Here is an 8,113-nt window from a genome sequence, read left to right as displayed (position 1 = left end):
AATCTGTGCAAGAATGGAATTTGCCTTCTCTGCACATCTCTTCCTAACTTCCTCCAAGCTGGGCTTCCCAAGAGTGGTAAACCTTCCCAGTCCAGGTTAAATATAACATGGATCTCCAATGCAAGCCACACCGTCTTCATAAAATATTTCAATGGAAGTCTTCTCCAGTGGATTGTGAAGGCTAGATCGATGGAGACATTTAAAGAGAAATTCAGGACAATGGGGAATCGAGACAGAAGAGGTGAGATCTGCAGCAGGTCATCTATGAACATATCCAATGGTGGGGCTTAATCTTACTCGTATTTTATGGTATGGATGTAATTCAGCAGGATCTAGAGTTAAAATGACGAGCTCATTTAATAGTTGAACCACCTTTGGGAGAAATGGTTAGATTCTCCTCTGCCAAAGGACAGACCAGGATCACAAATGAGAAGATAAATAAATGTGTGCGGTTGTCACCCAAACGTTATTTACCCACCGAGCCATGCCTCGTGCTGTCCACTATGTGTGACTATCTTGGGCATCTGAGGAGTTGTATCATGCACCAACTTGCTTTGTCTTTATTTGGAACCGATGGCTTTGCAGTGGCATTGAATAAGAATCCCATTGCTGTTAAGTAGCGAGGTATACCACTGCTATCTCCCTTCCTTCCGATCAACTTAGCAAAGTGCTCTCCATCACTGTCTCTGAGACTGCTGGCATCAGACCTGCCTGCAATCATTGTTGCAGGAACAAACCAGGGGATTTGATGAGTCCCTTTCAAATGAGATGGAGATACTTTCCTGGAAAGGGGAATAAAAATTAGAGCAGGAGTAAAGAGGTATGCTTTACTCTCAACATTTCCCCAAATTATATATTACAACCTTTTCTGACTCTGGAAGTAAAGCAAAGGAAAATATAAAAACTTTAGCACAGAATGAAGAATGATAGTTGCTTATGTTTAAGTCAATGTAATTTTTAAATTATCCAGCATCATTTGGTTTCATTTATGAATCAAATAAACTGATATTGCCTCTCTATTTTGGAATATGTTGCTGATGACTGAGAGCCACCATCCATTGTCTGATCGTTACTAATCCAAATATTCTGTAAATTCTGGCTTCAATATTTATGCAAAAAAACAGTGCCAACTGGAAAGTTTCCTACTTCCCTTTGAAAGGTTTAAACATACAATTAATCATCACTTTGTGAACTTTAAGGAACATGCATAAACTATGAGACTACAATGCAGTTGCTCCAAGATTTTCTGTCATCTCAGCACACACTAGGGTCAATTACACAAGACATCTGTGGTCATAGCTATCAACAGCTGCAGTCTGCAGCTTTGCCAAATAAAATTAATGACATAATAAGAAATATTTTTGCATGCCTGAATTCATGGCAAGGATGAAGCTCAATAACGAAGTAAACTTTCCCATATAATTCTTGCATCTGCTTTGTTTCATATTCTTTGGGTTCTTTTGCTGTCAACCAGTTAATCCAAATAATCCTCACTGAAGGAAAGAAGGAATCACTCTCCACACATGCCAGGTGTATACAGCCTGCCTTGCAGCCTTCCACAAATGTCATGCACTGAACGATTAAGAATTGCAAATGTCCTTTGCTATTTAAGACATCAACTAAGAAAAAAATCTCTCGTGGTCATAAGGTCATAAGTGATAGGAGCAGAATTAGGCCATTCGGCCCATCAAGTCTACTCCGCCATTCAATCATGGCTGATCTATTTCCCCCTCCTAACTCCATTCTCCTGCCTTCTCCCCATAAATCCCGACAACCGTACTGGATCTCTGCCTTAAAAATATCCATTGACTTAACCTCCACAGCCTTCTGTGGTAAAGAACTTCACAGATTCAGCCCCTCTGACTAAAGAAATTGCTCCTCATCTCCTTCCTAAACGAGCTTCCTTTAATTCAGAGGCTGTCACCTCTAGTCCTAGACTCTCTCACTAGTGGAAACATCCTCTCCACATCCATTCTATTCAAGACTTTCACTATTTCGTATGTTTCAATGAGGTCCCCCCTCATTCTTCTAAACTCCAGCGAGTACAGGCCCAGTGCCGACAAATGCTCATTATATGCATTGCTCAGCTTAAGCATTGCTTAATTCAAAAAGCATTGCTCAGATTATTTGTGTTTTCTTTTTATATTTCATTCATCCCTGAGTGTAAAAAAATAAGACAAATAAAAACTCAAAAGTCTGAACAAATACATCATAGTTTCAAATTTAAAAAAAACTGTTAATCACTTACATAAATGACACTAGCTGCGCTAAAAGCAAAAGATAATTCACCGCTGGGAATCTGAAGCACCGGTGAAATGGTAGAAGAAATTAACAGCAGACTATTCCGTTCATATCTATATACTAAAACTCTCATTTGTTTATTTGTTTGTTCCTGAACTACAGCCAAAATGGTACACAATAGCGTGACAGTTTTAGGCCCACCTTACTCACCGTCGTCCCTTTGGTGCTAATGGAAGACATTTCATTGAAATCGGCGTTATATTTTTAAAGTTATTCACATTTTAAAGTTAAAATATATCCCCTAGGGAGGGAGGGGGGAGGAGGGAGGACAATGGTGGTTGAGGGGGGGTGTAGTGAGGTGGAGGGGAAGGATGGGAGGGGGGATGGAGAGTGGGGGGAAGGGAGGGGGAGGGGGAGGGGGTAGTGGGGAGGGAGGGAGGATGGAGGGGGGTGGGGGAGGGAGAGGGGGGTAGGGGGAGGGGAGGAGGGAGGGGGTGGGGGGAGGGGGGAGGGGGGGAGGGGGAGAGGGGAGGGAGAGGGGGAGAGAGGGTGCTGCACCAATGCAGGAGAGGTTTGGGCCCAATGGGTCCACTTGGTCTAGTAACATATAAAAGAGGCAGTGTAAATATTTGGATCAAACTAGATGTTTCTGAAAGTCTACACCAAAAACCTTAACGTGTTTCTTTCCGATTACAGAAAGAACATGCTATGTTTTAACTATTTTTCAACAAACTAATACTTCAATAGAAGGATGGTACTCGCTGTTAGAGGTTGTATGGCGACATTATTTGGTGGATAACTTTTACTATGGGAACCTTGCATTTGGGTGGGAAGCACAAAAAACTGGAATGAATGGGGAAGAGAGTAAGTTGGCTGAGGTAGCACAAAGGAAGTTAGTTGGCCTACCAAACCTATGCCACTTCTCTGAAAGTTATCCAATTAGTCCCACTCACCTGCCTTTTCCAAGTAGCTGATAGATTCTTTCCTTTCAAGAATATACCCCATTATATTTTCAAAATTATTATGTCCTACTCTGTCCTTGAAGCTCACAAAAACTTGAAGGATAAAACAGTTTTTCCCGACATCACATCAAATCATTTGACAATTATTTTATTCCAGTGTTGTAGTTACTAACACTTTTGCTGATGGAAACGGTTCCTCTTTATTCTCACCTTCTAAACTTTTTATGATTTTGAATCCCTCTATCAAATCTCCCCTTAACCTTTTCTGCTTTATATTTCAGATTTCAGACAAGGTTGTAAGCTCAACATTTCCGATTTCAGGATTTTCAAGTGAGGAAGAGAGGGATAAGGAAAAAATGGCAGGGAGATATTGCTATTGCAACTAGGATACGATACGATACGATATGATAGAACTTTATTTATCCCAGGAGGGAAAGTGATCTGCCAACAGTCATAAAAACGCAAAATATACGAAACATGAAATTAAAGTGATGAGTGGAAAGGATTGGGGATGTGCAAAGATTGAGGAGGTGTGGGGGGAGGGGTGGGGGGGGGGGGGGGGCGAGTGGGGGGGGGGAGGGGACAGTCTCAGTCTCAGTCTACCCCACGACAGAAGGGGGAGGGGTTGTACAGTTTGATAGCCACAGGGAAGAAGGATCACCTGTGGCGTTCTGTATTGCATCTTGGTGGAACCAGTCTGTTGCTGAAGGTACTCCTCAGGTTGACCAGTGTGTCATGGAGGGGGTGAGCTGTATTGTCCAGGATACCCCGCATTTTGAGGAGCATCTTCCCCTCCATGACCACCACCCGTGAATCCACTCCCACTCCGCCCCCAGGACGGAGCCAGCCTTCCTGATGAGTTTGTTAATCCTATTGGTGTCCGCTGCCATCACCCTGCTGCCCCAGCACATGACAGTCAATGAAGATGGCACTGGATACCACCGATTGACTTAGACGAAGGGATTAAAAGTACCATTAGCAAATTTGCAGATGATACTAAGTTGGGGGGTAGTGTGAATTGTGAGGAAGATGCAATAAGGCTGCAGGGTGACTTGGACAGGTTGTGTGAGTGGGAGGATACATGGCAGATGCAGTTTAATGTAGATAAGTGTGAGGTTATTCACTTTGGAAGTAAGAATAGAAAGGCAGATTATTATCTGAATGGTGTCAAGTTAGGAGGAGGGGGAGTTCAACGAGATCTGGGTGTCCTAGTGCATCAGTCAATGAAAGGAAGCATGCAGGTACAGCAGGCAGTGAAGAAAGCCAATGGAATGTTGGCCTTCGTAACAAGAGGAGTTGAGTATAGGAGCAAAGAGGTCCTTCTACAGTTGTACCGGGCCCTGGTGAGACCGCACCTGGAGTACTGTGTGCAGTTTTGGTCTCCAAATTTGAGGAAGGATATTCTTGCTATGGAGGGCGTGCAGCGTAGGTTCACTATGTTAATTCCCGGAATGGCGGGACTGTCGTATGTTGAAAGGCTGGAGCGATTGGGCTTGTATACACTGGAATTTAGAAGGATGAGGGGGGATCTTATTGAAACATATAAGATAATTAGGGGATTGGACACATTAGAGGCAAATAACATGTTCCCAATGTTGGGGGAGTCCAGAACAAGGGGCCACAGTTTAAGAATAAGGGGTAGGCCATTTAGAATGGAGATGAGGAAGAACTTTTTCAGTCAGAGGGTGGTGAAGGTGTGGAATTCTCTGCCTCAGAAGGCAGTGGAGGCCAGTTCGTTGGATGCTTTCAAGAGAGAGCTGGATAGAGCTCTTAAGGATAGCGGAGTGAGGGGGTATGGGGAGAAGGCAGGAACGGGGTACTGATTGAGAGTGATCAGCCATGATCGCATTGAATGGCGGTGCTGGCTCGAAGGGCTGAATGGCCTACTCCTGCACCTATTGTCTATTGTCTATTGTCTATTGATTGGTAGAACAACGGCAACATTTTACTGCAGACGTTGAAGGAGCAGAGGCATCTCAAAAAGTGCAGGCGGCTCTGCCCCTTGTACATGGCCTCAGCATTCCTGGACCAGTCCAGTTTACTGTCCAGGTGCACTCCAACTAGAAGCGGGTCCTGGCAACCTCAGCACACGGAAGCTGATGGGCGGCAGCTGGAGGCGATGGATGGCACGTTTGCGGTGGTTGGGGATCATGGTATTGGTGGAGCCAGCCACTGGATGCGTTATAGTAGCTGGGCGAGTGAGCAGATCAGGTGCTGCTTGAGGTAGCTGCATGGAGCAGCAGTGGAAAGAGTCGACACCATCACACTGGACCAGACCCACCCCTACTTCTTTCATCCAGTGCTGTCAGCACTCTTGACATGAAAGTGAGGAAATAAGAAATTGCATATCTCCTTTGGCCAGGGTTGGACTTTTCAGAGACTTGGAAGTTTTTAAAATGGTGCCAGAACATAGCGATTCTCTGTGTTGTGTTCCAGAAGAGGCCCTATTATACTCATACACAGTGCATTCAGAAAGTATTCAGACCCCTTCACCTTTTCCACATTTTGCTACGTTACAGCCTTATTTTAAAATGGATTAAATTCATTTTTTTTATCATCAATCTACACACAATACCCCATAATAAAAAAGTGAAAACAGGTGTTTAGAAATTTTTGCAAAGTAATTAAAAAGAAACAACTGAAATATCACATGTACATGTATTCAGACCCTTTACTATGACACTCAAAATTGTATTTATGTTCATCCTGTTTCCATTGATTATCCTTGAGATGTTTCTACAGCTTGATTGGAATCAACCAGTGGTAAATTAAATTGATTGTACATGATTTGGGAAGGCACACCACTGTTTATATAAGGTCCCACAGTTGACAGTACATGTCAGAGCATAAACCAAGCCGAGAGAGAGAAACAAAGAGAGTTAGATAGAGCTCTCGGGGCTAGTGGAATCAAGGGATATGGGGAGAAGGCAGGCACAGGTTACTGATTGTAGATGATCAGCCATGATCACCATGAATGGCCTCGAAGGGCCAAATGGACACCTCCTGTGCCTATTTTCTATGTTTCTATGTTTCCATGTTTCTATGAAATTATTTGTTTCATTTTCATTTAAGAGATGCGGGCTTTGCAGGCTGAGTCAGCATTTAATTCCCCAGCCTTAGTTGCTCTAGAGAAGGTTGTGGTGAGCTGTCTCCTAGAAACACTGCAGACCTCGAGGTGTGGGGATGCCCACAATGCCACATCATTCACAAGAAGGTCAATGTGCAGCAACCCCAGAGGGATTGGAAAATGCAAAGGTGAAATTAAAGAGGAAATCCCAAAAGCAAACAGAGAAAATATTGTTGTTTTAAGTGTGAGTATAGTAACGGGAGACGTAGATTCTAAAAGAGACTAAAATGGTAGTTTGCAGATGAAGGCAGAGGCTTGGAAATGGTTCCAAATGCATGCTTCAATATCTTTTGCTTAAACAAAGGGCACTGAAATTAAAAGAGGAGGACTTTGCAATATCTGATGCAATAAACATGTGGAAGCATCTACAAAAGCAACAATTAATCAAAAGACCCGATCCATTGGGACACCCCAGATTACGAGTGACCTGGTCAATCCCATCCATTTTATAGCATTTTTTCAAGCTACTACCAATAACGAAATGTTTCATGTTATTCATTGATGACTGTATACAGTATATCATATCATATCATCATATCATATATATACAGCCGGAAACAGGCCTTTTCGGCCCACCAAGTCCGTGCCGCCCAGCGATCCCCGTACATTAACACTATCCTACACCCACTAGGGACAATTTTTACATTTACCCAGCCAATTAACCTACATACCTGTACGTCTTTGGAGTGTGGGAGGAAACCGAAGATCTCGGAGAAAACCCACGCAGGTCACGGGGAGAACGTACAAACTCCTTACAGTGCAGCACCCGTAGTCAGGATCGAACCTGAGTCTCCGGCGCTGCATTCGCTGTAAAGCAGCAACTCTACCGCTGCGCTACCGTGCCACCCATATTCCATGAACTTAATTATGAATAGCATTAAGGTGATTATTAAATGAAAGGAACGAATCATAGCAAGTGTATGCGGATAGTAGTTGATTCTTGATTAGTATGGGTGTCAGGGGTTATGGGGAGAAGCCAGGTGAATGGGGATGAGAAGGAGAGATAGATCAGCCATGACTGAATGGCGGAGTAGACGATGGGCCAAATGGCCTAATTCTGCTCGATTAACCAATGAACTTGTGACCTTATGAGTGATGCATTATGTGTAACCTTGGTGTTGAGAAATTATTGAGAACATTCTAGTTTATAATTGTCGTGTACTGAGGTGCAGTAAAAAGCTTTTTTGTTGCATGCTATCCAGTCAGAAGAAAGACGATACATGATTACAATCAAGTCATCCAAGGTGTACCAATACAGGACAAAGGGTGCAAAATAAAGTCCAATAAAGTCCGATTGAAGATAATTTGAAGTTTTGCAATGAGGTATATGGGAGGTCAGGAACACTCTGGCTGGTGAGAAGATAGTTCACCTGATAACAGCTGTCAAGAAATCTTGAATCCCTGAATCTGGAGGTATACATTTTCAAACCTTTGCACCTCTTACCTGATGAGAGAGGGGAGAAGAAGGAGAGATTGGAATGAAACTGGTGCTTGTGGCCTTGACGAGGCACTGTGAAGTGTAGATGGAGTCAATGGAAGGGAGGTTGGTTTGCATGATGGTCTGGGCTACATCCACAGCTCTCTGCAATTTCTTGCGGTATCGGATGGAGCTGTTCTCAAATGATGCTCTGATGCATCCCAATAATCATCGATGTCCCACCTGGAATAAAGGTAGAAGCCTGAAAATTTAAAGCAACATGGTGGAAAAAGATGAAAAATTGGTTCAGTGATGGGAAGAAAAGGATAACCTTTTATAGACAATAGACAATAGACAATAGGTGCA

The sequence above is a fragment of the Rhinoraja longicauda genome, chromosome 9 (assembly GCF_053455715.1).
Source record: "Rhinoraja longicauda isolate Sanriku21f chromosome 9, sRhiLon1.1, whole genome shotgun sequence".
Classification (NCBI taxonomy): domain Eukaryota; kingdom Metazoa; phylum Chordata; class Chondrichthyes; order Rajiformes; family Arhynchobatidae; genus Rhinoraja; species Rhinoraja longicauda.
Note: the sequence above shows the minus strand (reverse complement) of the source record.